This window comes from Kryptolebias marmoratus, linkage group LG15 (genome assembly GCF_001649575.2).
Source record: "Kryptolebias marmoratus isolate JLee-2015 linkage group LG15, ASM164957v2, whole genome shotgun sequence".
NCBI lineage: Eukaryota > Metazoa > Chordata > Actinopteri > Cyprinodontiformes > Rivulidae > Kryptolebias > Kryptolebias marmoratus.
The window spans coordinates 21,221,690-21,235,696 of NC_051444.1; the positions used below are offsets into that span (position 1 = coordinate 21,221,690).

Consider the following 14,007-nt stretch of genomic DNA (forward strand, 5'->3'; position numbering starts at 1 on the left):
CACCGCCACAAAATCTGGCAACAACTCATAAAATATGGGGTAAAAAGCGCCACTTGATGTTTTAAATTGCCTTTTAATTTGCTAGATAGATATCCAACAAGCCCGATTATTATTTGAAGGTTTATTTGACTGTACTTGGAGCCAATCATCACTGAGCTCTCAGACAGAAAGTCAAGTGGATCTGATGTATCTAAAACGGTTTCACTTAACACTAGTTATGTGAAATCAATGGGACACGTGGAGGCATAAAAAGAGCAGAAATGAAGGGGATTGTTAAGATAGCTTCTTTCAAATAGTGCTTCTGTCTCGAAGCATGAAGGGCTTTGATTTCTGTTTACTTTGTAGTGAGATATCGCAAGAAATTATCCCTCCCCTTAAGAATCACTGATCATCCAGTGGGTTGAAATGAAGTAGACTTGTTACATGCTCTCTCCCTCTCGTTCCCTCCTGTCGTCTTTATTGTGGTGATCAGTCGAACGCTCGCTTAACATGAGCCGTCTCTGGTTTCTACCTCCCGGGTTTTTCTACTCCGTTGCCACTGCTGATGTAGCGGAGGTTATGGTGTTAAACACAGAGCTGCTAAACGTTCCCCAAGGTAATAACAGTCAGTGTATGTACAGTGCTGTGCTGTAGCAGGACGTTTCTGCCAAGTGTAGAAGCAATGTAAATGGAGAGAACAAGGCGAGAAGAAAGGTAAAAGTAAAAACAGGCAAAGAGTTGCAAAACCGATAAGTTATCAGAACAGTCGGAGAGGTAATGCTAATTGTAACACTGATGCACAGGTTTATGAATTGTGGTTGTGATTACAGGTTTAAAGCTGCTTTTAGTCACGTCAGTTCTTTCATCTATTGATCCACTGGTATTTTCCCTTTACAGAAAATTCTTTGGTTCTAATGTATACATGTAAATGCTGGACTTTTCTTTTTTTCTTTGACCTTGTCGGCCTATGTTGAAACTTACTAATGTGGTTAGAGTCAGTGAGTTTCTCTGAGATGGCTCTTGAACAGAGATGGAGGTTTCACTTGACAGCTTTGAAAAAAAAAAATCTACCTAAAGTTGATTTTTTTTTTTTCTTTTTGAAAAACCTGAAATTTTGCAATACATTCAGACTCTGACAAGTGGCTTGGGAACAGCTCCATACTTGCCCTCTTTCATAGTGGTAAGTTGTTGAGTACCAGCTGTAACAACATAGCTGGTAATGTTTTCACCTTCTATTTTCTGGATGAGGATTTTGACAAAATAATCAGATGTAAACTGAGCAAGATGGAGCCACAATTTCGCCTATAGAGTCAGTTAAAAAAATGTTAGTGTTTCCCAAAACATCTCAGAGAAGCCTTTTGCTTTTTGGGCATTACTTTAAAACTGCTAAATAGCCTTGAAATACCTATATATTTGTTTTTTTGTTGTTGTTGTTTTTTCAGTTAAGTTTTACCAAACAAATTTACAGCCCTCTATTTAACTAACACATTTTCCACACATGGTTAAATACAATAAACAGAGAAATGCTAAAGAACGCAATTAAATTTAAAGCAAAAATTAAAGCTTGTTTTGTTGACCCAAATAATTCAAAATCCTTAAATGACCATTTTTTTTCTAATAAGTCATAAGTTAGGCACAAAATCAAAATCATTGTATGATGGTTATTAAAAAAATACATGTGAAGCCATTTAAAAATATTGGCATAAAAATAAATATGGATCTTAATTGTGTAGAAGGGATTTTTTACTGCCATAACCTAACCAGTCAACGTGCAAGTAAACACCAAATGAACAATAAAGTTAAAAGTATAAGAAAAAACTCAAAACTCAAATAAACCTTGGTCACCCTAATAATTGGTACATTTAGACCCCCCCTCCTACTGGATGATGACCTTGGATGGTCCTGGCAGGGTCCTGTTGAGGTCTTCAGGCAAGTATTAAAAATGCAGTGAACTCCCTTTTAAATATGACATAGCATAATCTGTCGTGGATAATTTTGAGCATGGACAAAACTTCTGTATGGAGGTTGTAATGGCTTATCATCATATCATCATGGTGGCAAGGTGTCATAGTTGTAAATGGAGCACAGGGAAGCAAGTTGGCAATTGTGGTAGTGTATCAATGACATGGGGATTGCATGCACTAGTGAGGCTTGGTATTTACAATTTGAAGCAGGACTGATCATGCCTAGGCTATGCTGCCATCATTGACACCACATTTCTCCATGATTTACCCGGGACCTTGATAACCTGCCACCACAGCATCAATGCAATTATTGGCACACATATTCAAAGACCTTGCCAAGACTCTGCAAAGACCATCCACTTATGGCTGATTTTTTTTTTTTTTTTACTGTCAAAATAGGGTCATTGTCTAGCATGCAGGGGCCTAACTTGTGCATATGATGTTGTTGCTGAGTTGCCATGGCCAATGATGCTTGAGCCGTGTTGTGGTATTCGACTGTGCACATCTCTGTAACATCCTCAGCATCCCACCCTGAGTGTTTCTGAAGCATTTTGTCAAACAAATCTCTATGATTTAAAATGCCCTGCATTTTTATCTATCTCATCTCATTTTTGTAGCTTGATGTGATTTATATCAAAATCAAACTAGGTGTATAGTGATAACAGAGTGAAGCAAAAAACTTGCTCTGACAATCATTCATATATGTCTGGAAATAAGTGTTATCTAGAGACTCCAAGAGCAACTCCAATGACGGTATCACAGCTGTTATGTAACCAGGCATTAGAAGGGGTCAAACCCTCACAAGGAAAGGGAAAGGGTAGCTGTAAATTGAGTTGTTGATTTTTTTGCATTTACAATATGAGGGAAGACTAAGTGTTGCCTAACAGTAACAGACAGGCACAAGATCTTGGCCATGTTCAACCACTTGTTTTATGAAATAACCAATTACACAGAAGCAAAGCACTTGTTGAATGAAGCTTTGAGATGAAATGCAATTTTGTTTTGCTCTGTTTTTGAAACAAAATACAGAGCATCTAAAAATATAATGATTGACTTTACACATTGTTGTCAATGGTTGTTAGAAGCAATTTCAACATGAACACAAAATTTCATTCCATCATGTGTTACATTTGAATCTGAGCCTGATTGCTTGTACATATAACGTTTAAGTCAGACTTTCCAGTTAAAATGTGTGATGCCTTCATTATTTTATGAGTTTCCATATTCTGTAGCACACTTGTCTTGTACCAAACACACACAGGCACACACTCACACATACTGATTACTGTAATAGGAAGCAAAGTGAAACAGGGTGACCGTAAAACCAGAATGGCCCTCACTTAGTGTTCTCTGCATCCCCCACCCTCATTCTGCTTCATACACCCATTCCTCTTCTTTTTTTATTTATTTTATTATTTTTTTCTGTACCATGAATAAATTTAGTCTGTCCCGGACATGAAAATGTCAAATACCTAAAATACACCTAGGCTAAATAGCATATTAATTTTTAATGCCCGCTCATCCTATGCTGCTATTCTCATATCAGGCCTGTCTGCCAACAGCTGTTGCTGGCTCTGTAGCTGGGAATTTATCATCCATCTAGCTAAAGGAGAAGGGGGGGATAAAAAAGAGACGAGAGACATTGTTCAGACGATGGGAGAAAAGGGGAGGGACAGACCTGTGTTTTCATGGATTCTTACCTTGCTTTTATATGCTCACACCTTTACAACTTCTTTCATTGATATACGACTGCAATTCAATTACACTAATGCTAAACATAAATTGTTCAAGTTTTTTTCCATTTTGCCCGTTCTATTTATTTTTTCTTTCTTTTTTAGGTTGCAGATACGCCTTTGTTAAACATAAAAAAAAAAGAAATAAGGAGAAGAGTGGTGACATTGACACTGGAGGTAGTGACATTGGGGAGAGCGGCAGAGGGAGACGAGATCCACTGAAGCAATGTGCCAGTGTGGGTGTTGAATGCCACCCATGTGCGTTTTTAGGTGGCATGTGGTGGATGATTATCATAGATTATCACAATCCAGATTGTTACAAGTTCTGTCTGCGCACATAGCAGCAGTGTACTGTAGCTGTGTGACTGTGTGTGTGTGTGTGTGTTTTGGTTTAAGACAGTGCCTTTGGGGATAAGACTAAATGGTGGGTGAATGACGAACAGTTGGAATGTGTGAATGTATGTGTGCATTTAGCTGTGTGTATATGTGTCTTGTTCTTTTATCCATACAGTGTGACAAAGCAAATAACAAACAGGATTTAGAAAAAAAAAAAAAAAGTGAAGCTGAGAATTTTTTTTTTCTAAGTTTTAATGTATGAATCAAGTGTGGATGTACCTTAATACGCCACCTGCATACTGGTGCACAACCTGTTGGGATCAAGAGGCCTCTCTCCGTCACTGCTCACTGCCTGCTGCTTACTGGAACGGCCACCTAGAGGGAGACACAGAGGAGGGGAACGATTAGAAGAAGAGGTGATAATGAAATATTGTGAGAGGTTACGAGGGATATGGACAGGAGATGGAGCGCTGAGAAGAAGACAGTGACGGGTTGAAAGGAAGACAAGTATGAAGTGGTGGGGAGGGGGATCGATGTCAAGATGGAAATCTAACAAATTCAGTAAGCGCTGCTTCAGAGGTCAAGGGAACGCGGCAGAAAAAGGTTAAAGATGAAATCAAAGCCGATGTGCTGCGGTGCCCGGAGGCACAGCTGAAAATCTATCCCTCCAAGGCAAGGCCACCGCTGACGCGAGGCAGACAAGAAGCTAAATACTGCATGCCACTCGGGGATCTTTCATTTTCCACCGATCAATAAGGGCTTATATTTATCAGGGCCTCCGAGCCGTTGCCACGTCTGACAACCTCCACTTCATTTTTGCACTCCTCCCTGTCTTCTTTTATTTATTTATTTTTTTTCTCCAGCTCCTCCTCTTCTTTTCCTCCTCCTCACCCTCGCACACTAAATTGAGACCCATCGACCATGAAAAGGGGCAGAGACCCTGGATTGCCATTAACCCTCCCGTGTCACTAGACTAGTCTAACATACACACTGTCACACGCACACACACACATAAATGCCCCGGAGATACAATTCAGTTAAAGGTCTGCCTCCGCCCTCTTTGAAGAAACATGCCTTATCATTATGGCCTTGGCAGAGATACCAGCACCAGGGTCTTTTGTTTCTACAGCAGCCCTCATCATCAAAGCACATACATCCTCCCTCTTAAACATATATGCAGAGAACAAAAATACAATGATTTCTACAACTTAATAAACGTCTGAACTTTTTTTTTTGCCAGATTTTTATCAAATAAGTAAAACGTCAAATCCCAAATTAGGAGCATTATGAGAAGCAGAAGATTGGGTTTAGGGGTCTGCATTAAAATAACTAGCTGCCTAATCATCTGCACAACAATATTTGCTGTGAGGCATTCTAAATAGATTATCGCTAGTCCATCTGTGTCATCATTGATTTATAAGGCATTAAGCTGCTTGGGGAAGAGATAGGGCCTCGCCTTCTTTGCTGTTAAAGGGGCTTCTTGTTAAAATCAGGGGCATGGCAGTGGAACAACTGTGGCGCCTGTCTAACCTCCCCTTTAATCGTTAGGCAAGAGGAAGTGAAAATAGGACGGGTGTATCTGTTTTTTTCTTCTTTTTTTTTTTTTGTTCCCAAAAAGGGAAGTATGAATCCAAATTTTCAGCATCTTTTTGTTTGGCAATACAAAGAGATTGGGAGGAGGGGAGGAAATACAGAAAAATAAAAAGAGAAACAAGTAGCACACACAAATGCGCATGCACGTACACATACATGCAGGAAAAAAAAAACGAAAAAAAAAAACAAGGGACATCATTAACATATGAATGCTATATGCAAATGGTAAGAAGGGAGCAGATGTTGTTGCATTTAATTGACCTATATGTGAATTGCATCCAAACCTTTCAGTGTGTTTTCTGGGCCCGCTGAGTACAGTTTTGACTGGCTTCCTAGAACCACTGAACGTACAAGCAGGGTGCACAGTGATTTCATCAGTGTTTAAACATAAAGAGGAAGATGAATTAACATTTAACTAACTAGAATGGAAGAACTGAAAGAGCTGAAAATCACAGGGAACATGTTCTTTAAAAAAATAATTTAAAATGCCATTTATGGTTAATTCACTGGTAAATCTCCCTGATGACATCTGCCAAAGTGTGCCAAACTGACCTGCCTTTCTTGTGTCTTAACAGGCGGTGGTTTAAAATAACTAAGTACATTTATGCTATTTTATATTTCCCAACAGTTAAGAGAGATATATTGCATTACCTATACAGAAAGAGTCCAAAGAGCCTATAATATAGTTCCATTTCAAGCACTCAACACCGGATAACAGAACTGAAACAGTGAAAATTTGATACTAAAGTTTCAGAACGAGAGGAATGTGCACCTTTTATTGGCTTGCCTCTACTGAGACCCATAAAATCATTTCTGTGAGTGGTCTTACAAATCTGCTCCATGCGAGTCGTTTTCACTTTGCAGACACATTTACTAAAGATGTTTTCTGTTCTTCCCACTTAAGTTGTTCTTTACAGGAAAGAACTACTTGCTACAAATGTCGAATACACCATGTGAATCTAGGTTTTGTAAGGTGTTGCCAGGGCTTGGTGTTTTGTTTGAAAGTAGATACTTTCTATAATAGTTTTTTTTTGTTTTGTTATTTGTCTTTAGTATGAGTCTGTACCACATATCGACTGTGAAAATGTTCAGCTTGGACAAACCACTTTAAATTCTACATAAGAAAGCCAAATTTTGTCGTTAGTTAAATATACTATATACTAAGCAATAAAGCAATATAACATTGTGCAAAACATTATCAGTACTATATTGTGTGAATTTGCTTGTTAACAATAAAGTGTAAAGAAACTGCAAACAGGGATAGAGAATATCAATTTTTCACAACGCACATGCATGCAGGCACATACACAGACAATAAAAACTGTTTAAAAAGTTGATTTTCATATTTATCTATTTATTTTACTTTTAAACATTGAACTTTCATAAATGGAGTGGCATTGTGGAACCATGGGAGGAACAGTGTGTACCTCACCGATGATTACATTAAGCACAAAACGTATGTCAGACATCTCATTTTCTAAATCCTGAGACTGATTATTTGTCATCACTACATTTTTACAACAATGAGCCACAATGTGGGCTTCCATTTTCATTTTTTAACTATTACGGCTCTATTACTACCTCGCTTGTTAGATCAGAGGTGTAACACCCTATGCTGCCTCAGTCTTTTCATAAGTCCAACAAAGACTGACAGAGGGCCTGCCAGTCTGGGCTTCAAGTGTTTTGTGAAAGGGGGTAATGTTGTTTTAGAAATAGAAGCAAAGATAATGTCTGTTTCAGTAGGACAGGTAAGGATTTTTTTTTTAACTAGTTAATATTATACTACTCTTTCACCTTTTGGTTTTGCCTCCAGCTTGCAACGTCTTTCATTTATGCTTTAGTCTCACTTGCAAGTTCAAGTTCAGCGTTAATAGCACATGGTTCTGATTAGAAATCATGTAAATGGTTTTGTTTGAATCCTGCTTATAAACAAAACAGAAGGTTTGTTTTCTGTTACCATGTTATAATTTTCTTCTATAATTTGGAGATGCTATAACACTAGGCTAGATTTCTGAATTCATAACTTTCTTTCCCATAATGACTTGACATTGTAACCACTTTTGGGACACTTATTCTATATATATATTTCTTTTTTACTTTTACTTACTTAAGACTTTTACTTTTTACTTCACTGCTTAAGACCTATTTAGGTAATTTTTTTTCAAGTCCATTAACAATCTGCTCTATCCAAATTTCCTCACTTCCTTCACTCTCCGTTAAAAAGAAAGACACATAAGGAAGGGAAATTACAAGTTTTTACTTTACAAGGTTTGTATGGTTTCACCCTGAAAAACAGATGCTATTTTAATCTCAGTCTCTTTGTCCCTTTTCTCTTATTTTCTTCTCTTTTTCCTTCCCTACTTTTGTTAGTCTTATTCATTTTAAAGCCATCCACCCCCCTTCATGCACACACAGACACACACCTTCAATCCCATTCCAAAATGCACACACACATACACATGAATTCTAGAGAATGTCATTAAATTGTATTAAATAGTCTTTTGTCCAGGGGGCAAGGACCACCCGATATATGATAATACATTAAGGCCCCATGGAAGCAGCCACTGAGCCGAGACCATCTTAAGAGCATGCATGGTGTGTGTGTGTGTGTCATTGTGTGTGTGAACGTGTGCATGTGCGTGACATGCTAAAGAAATGGATGCCAGTTTGGTTTGGGAAAAAAAAGAAAACGGAGAAGGGAGGACTGAAGGAAGTTGGTGTAGGGGAACAGAATGAGTGAGATATAGAGAAAAAGAGAGGAAGAGAGGCAGAGAACAAGGTGGAGTGGCTGCCTGCCTGCACATGTGGCTCTCTAACAACTGTGACACATACTAATAGAAACATACCTAATAAATTACAAGCTTTCAGGGTCTGGCAAGCTGACATTTTCTCTGTACGCGGGACAATTTCATATCTGCGGCGCAAAGTCGAGGGGCTGCCGGACCAAATTGCATCACACAGAGATGCCAGAGGATTAGCATAAAAATTAACACTTAAATTTCAGCTTATTGTCAACCCCACTCCTGCACCGGCTGCCTCACAACAATCAATTCCTCTTAGGAATCTGATTAGATTCCATGACGCTTATTATCCCAGTCATGTCTGCCTGCCCCCTTCACTACCACCACCACACATACACACCATTAGCAAAGTCAGAGCTCAGGCTTTCATGACTGCCCAGACCTTTTGTTTAAATGGAATTAATTGGAAAATAAATCTAAAGGTGTGGCATTTCTTTTGACAGATGATGCTTCATCTTGTGTCTGGTTGTTTACCTTGTGATTTTCAGTCTTCAGGCTGCAAGAAGATACTCTCATCCCAATCACTTTTTACTTTCTTTTTTTTTTAAACTCTCTTAAATTTGTGGTCAAACACAAATATAAGAAGTAATGACAAACCACCACAAAGTTTATGTATTTAGTTATGATCTGATCAAATTGCTTCAGTCTTGTTAATAACCAACTGTTTTCTCCCATCAGTTCCACCTTCTCCTATTTAAAATCACCATCTGCCGTCACATTTTTTATGTTTACCACAAAAAGATGAAAAAATAAAAAGCTCATGAGAATGTCGCAATAAAATATTTGTCAATATCCATTTCTGTTGGAACACATTGCACAAGTATGTACTAAAAGCACAGTGCGCATTGGGTGGCTTTGGTAAGACTCTTGATTGTTTAGACAAATGGCATTTCATCGCATCCAGATGTCTTTAAGCTGTGCTCAACCACCATCAGTGCTTTCCAAGGCACAAGCTGAATGTATACAAACATCTCCTCATAACTGCATTCCTCATCTGGTCCTGCAAGCATCACAGCCTTCGTCATTGAGCTTGGATGTCAGCCAGGAGGGTTAACATTTGATATTTTAATTTTTTGAAGTTATCTTCCCAGAAGCAGATTTTTTTTTTTTACAAGAAAAAAAAAACTTTAAAAGTTCATTGTAGTTAGACTCAAAGCTTACTTCCTTGTCAGTTGATGTGGCTTTTGAGAAACTCCAAGTAATCGTTAAGGTGCTTTTTTTCTGAATATAAGACACAAAAAGTATAAAAGTGGCAGAGGCTGAGGTACACCCAGGGCCAGGGTGACGTTATAACATAACACCCGTACAAAGGGTCTCAAATGAAGACACCCACGGGGTTGAGAGAAGGAGTGAAGAGAGAGGGAGAAGGAACAAATCGTCTGATGTTCTAAGTGGATAACAACAGCTCCTGCTATGCAGCAGCAGAGGCGCAGAATAATTTAAACCAGCTACCCGGCTACCCGGCCCCTCCTTCCACTCCCTCATCTCCTGGCCACCCCTCCATTCTTATGTTAACATGGCTAAAGCCGAGTGGGCCACCCAGCAGCAGAACAGAGAGCAGAAACTTAAGTCCACACTTTAGGAAAAATAATCCAACTCCCAGCTTCAGCTTTTGCGATATAACTTTACTCACTTACATACACACAGACATAGTGCTGGGTATGAAGGTAAGAAGGACACGGGCTGGGGGTGGGGGGTGTGGTGGGGGGTTTAAGGGTGCATAGCAGTGAATTTACTGTGCCTTTAAAGCATATTACTTTTCAGACAAGACTTTGAAGAATAATAAACCTGCTGCTTAACTGGCCTGTTTTCCCCTTTCACTTAATGCCATGCAGTGGCAAGGAAAGGCTGAGAAGAATTCATAAGTCTTTAAATGCAAAATAAACACTGCTTTCTTTGTTGATCATGCCGCTCTGTTGTGTTTTTTTGCTGATCTTGCCCCAATTCGCTTCTTTTCTCCTTCTTTGTCTGTCTAGCTTGCGTTTCCAATCTCAAAGCAGAAAACTGCTGCTGTGTTTGGTCTCCAAACAACACATCTGAGGTGCACACCTCACTGATATTTTATAGGTTCAAATCCCCAAGAATGGAAGGGGGTGAGAGCCATATTTTATACCGGTAGTTTATTTTAACGGGGGCTTGTAATTAACGCAGCATGTCCTCTATCTCCCAGCCATCTATGCCAAGACCTTTATTTAAACAACTTTATTGTGAAATGTTTGCGTTCTCAGCGTTCGGCCGGGGCCCACACACAGAATATTATTTCATACTTCAAGGAGAGGGTAGGGGCGTGAGGAGGAGGGGGGAGAGATTTGGAAGAGTTTACGCTTTGAGCAGTTATTGTTTTTGATTACAGCAAGACTCTCTTTAAAACGGATCAGGCCCAGTAACCTTGCACACACCCACATAAACGAACACAGTCTCACATCACATACCGACTTGTGCTGGAGATGTGAGAGGCCGAAGGGGAACCTGTTTACAGAAAGGGTGTGTGAACCTGAAGCCTTTGCTCAGGCCAAACGCACAATCTCAGCGTGATTTATGAGAGAAGGATCACACTATTTATGTCCAAATGAGAGCACTTGTTTAATGCCACTGCTTGGGGGCTTCTTTGTGGAGTGTGTGTTTGCGTTCTTACAAGGTTTAAAGGAATTTGATGGGAAGACTGAGTGTTTACATTTTGTTTAAATGACCCTGAGTTAACACAGCGCTCATCGTATACATTTGCTCCTGGCTATCAGAGCTACTTTGAAGATCAAAAGTATGTTAAGAGCCACATGTGTTGATCATGCTGCTTCAAGATTATTTGGAATTATCTTTCACAACAATGTGCAGTTGTTTCACGCAGTTGCCTTAAAAGGAAATGCATTATGAACTCATGAGACACAAAGTCTGGGTTTTAAACACAAATGGCTAAAATATTGTAGGTAGGTAGGTAGGTACATTTATTTATATAGCACTTTTCAGCACGAGGCGATTTTGTATGTTAACAACTACAAAAATGCAGTTCAGAGTTCAATTTTGTGTGCCAAATTAGCCTTGCAGAAGTCAAATTCAGATTTAAAGTGTTGAGTGAAGCTCATTCATCCATTTCCTATACCTATTTAATCCTGTTCAGGGTCACATGGATCTGGTGCCCATCACCAATGCTCACTTGATGAGAGGCAATGTAAAGAATCACATAGTGATGAACATTCATGCACACAAATTCAGAATTGCCAGTTAACCCATCATGCATGTTGTTGGACTGTTAGAACATGGAAAACACACCCGTGTGCATGTTGAAAAACAAACTCTACACAGAAAGGCCACAGCCAAGTTTCAAACCCAGCATCTTCTTGCTGATAAGCCAGCAGGCCCCTTTAACATTGTATTATTACCTCACTACACTTTCCACAACTTACGTGATCTATAAGAATGTGACTGAATTGCAGCAAATTTGTAGAATCTCCCTCAGCATGAACGCAATTCAATGTTGCATTGTTTCCATGATCTTGTTACAGTTATGGTCATAGCCTTGGAATGTGGCCAATCCTGCTTTAGATTATTGATCACCAAGCCACACCAGTGTGGGCAGCCCCCATGTCATGAAGCCATCCCATGCCCCCATGCTCCATCTAGGACCTCAGTACACTGCCACTACAATAATAAATGAGCACAACCTAGTTATGAAAGCTCATGTTTTAGATTGTAACAGTCCTTATACAGCACTCAATTATTACATTAAGATTTTGTGATAAGATTCAAAACGAGAATTTATTCTAAGCTAAAATATATCATACTTTCACAGTAGTTTATATCATTGCTGAGATTTTTTTCCCTTCATTGGACACTCACAACAGTGTCCAATAATTCAATAGTAGAATACAAAGCAATGTTTTACAGTGCCAGTGGAGTGCCCAGCAGACTACAGGCTGCTTCAAGGAGGCAAAGTTTAGTATATTCTGCTTTTAGCACACAGAGGAGATTAACAGAAAACCTGCGAGAGACAGACAGACAGCGAATGACTCATGACAAAGGTTGTGAGCGAGTATAGCTGCGCTGCTGCAGCCTGCTGAGCCACCAATAACACTTCAGCAAATGGAGTGCAATAGAGAGTTAGTACAAACGATGGCATGGGCTCTGCTGCGTGCAAAGACTGCACACACAACAGTTTATTCTTGTAGAAGTTTGGAATCAAGGGTTTAAGGCTAAACAACATTTTAGCTGCTTGTGACAACTCATTTTAATGTTCACTTCAAAATCCTTGAGTGAAAAATTGCCTTTTCAAGTATAAGAAACAGCAAGGCAAAACGTGAACCATCGTTACAACCTATAAACAACAGAAATAAGTAGATTCAAACAATTAACTACTCTCTCTCTCTCTCTCTCTCTCTCTCTAGTTAGAAAAATAGGGGGTTACACATTTCACTCCTCATAGGCCAGGATTCCAGTCATGTGATGTGTACTCTTGGGTTACAATGACGGACACAAGCTTGGTACTTTGCCAATTTACAATTTCTATCTACTGTTTGTAACAACCCTATAGTTTTGGAGATATGGACAATTGTGCATATTAAGCTTTTCCTGGTGAAGACTGGCCTCTTCCTCTTCATCCTCTCCATTCATCACATCCTCACTCTCCTGCTACCCTCCCCCTTATGGAGTTGAGAGGCTATAAAAGGATGAAGTGAGGTGTAGAGACATCTTTAGCCTGGCAGAGGCCAAACAGATCGAAGACAGAGAGCACCTGGTTGCTGAGTGAGCCACAAGCTAAGACCTGCTGTCCTCTATTTCTTTTCTTATCATCTTTCCTCATATCTGAACATCGCCTCTTCTATTTTCGTTGATTTTACTCATGCCTTCATGCCCCCCCCAGATTGATATATAATATATTTTTAACTGTTTGAGGTACAAAATAACATGTTTACGAAAACCACAAATAAAAGCAAATCTTGTCATTATGTGTACGTTGCTCAAAAGAAAAAACGTTATACTAATCACTTTTGTGCAACTGCTTTAATGATGTTTAAACATATGACTTGCAAACCCCACACATGCTTTGACACAAATACATCCCCAAGTGCTCTCCAGTCCAACAAGCAGGGAGAGTGGCCGCTCACCAGAGGCCTATTGATTGTACCTGGATCCGCCAAACTCCCCACTCTGTCATTCAAGCCCTTTCAATTTTTAATCACCAGCTCCATCATCAAAACAAGCTCCTGTACTGCCAAACACACGCGCACATGCACAAGTAAAAAAAAAATGTCTCAAATATACACTCAGTTGCAGAAAAGTGCATATTTTTTTCCACCTACAGTACCAAAAACACTCTTACCCTTTGTGTCTGTATACATGTACATGATTTCCTTCCATCACAGACAAAAAAACACAACAACACATGACACATTGTTTGTTTCAGATTTATATTCACAACCAAAAATGGCTTTCCCAGTTGACAAATAACATTAGGATCCGCATCATATTCTGTGCCTTTGAGTGATTGTGTGGGAGAAGGCTTGTGAAAGCATGTGTGATCACCTGGCCCTGCCTTGTGGAGCCCCAGACTGTAGCCAGTTTTGACCTTGGGCTCCGCCATATTCATTACATCATTAAGTTACCTCT

At 39.4% G+C, this 14,007-nt stretch overlaps 1 protein-coding gene across 1 annotated transcript in view; it reads right to left on the reverse strand.

Annotated features, from left to right (window-relative positions):
- Positions 1-14,007, reverse strand: part of znf536 (zinc finger protein 536) — a 196,308-nt gene that overhangs the window by 112,227 nt on the left and 70,074 nt on the right. The window contains exon 4 of the mRNA XM_037979693.1: positions 4,292-4,387. The gene's annotated coding sequence lies outside the window, so the exon portion shown is untranslated. The remainder of the gene's footprint in view (positions 1-4,291; positions 4,388-14,007) is intronic.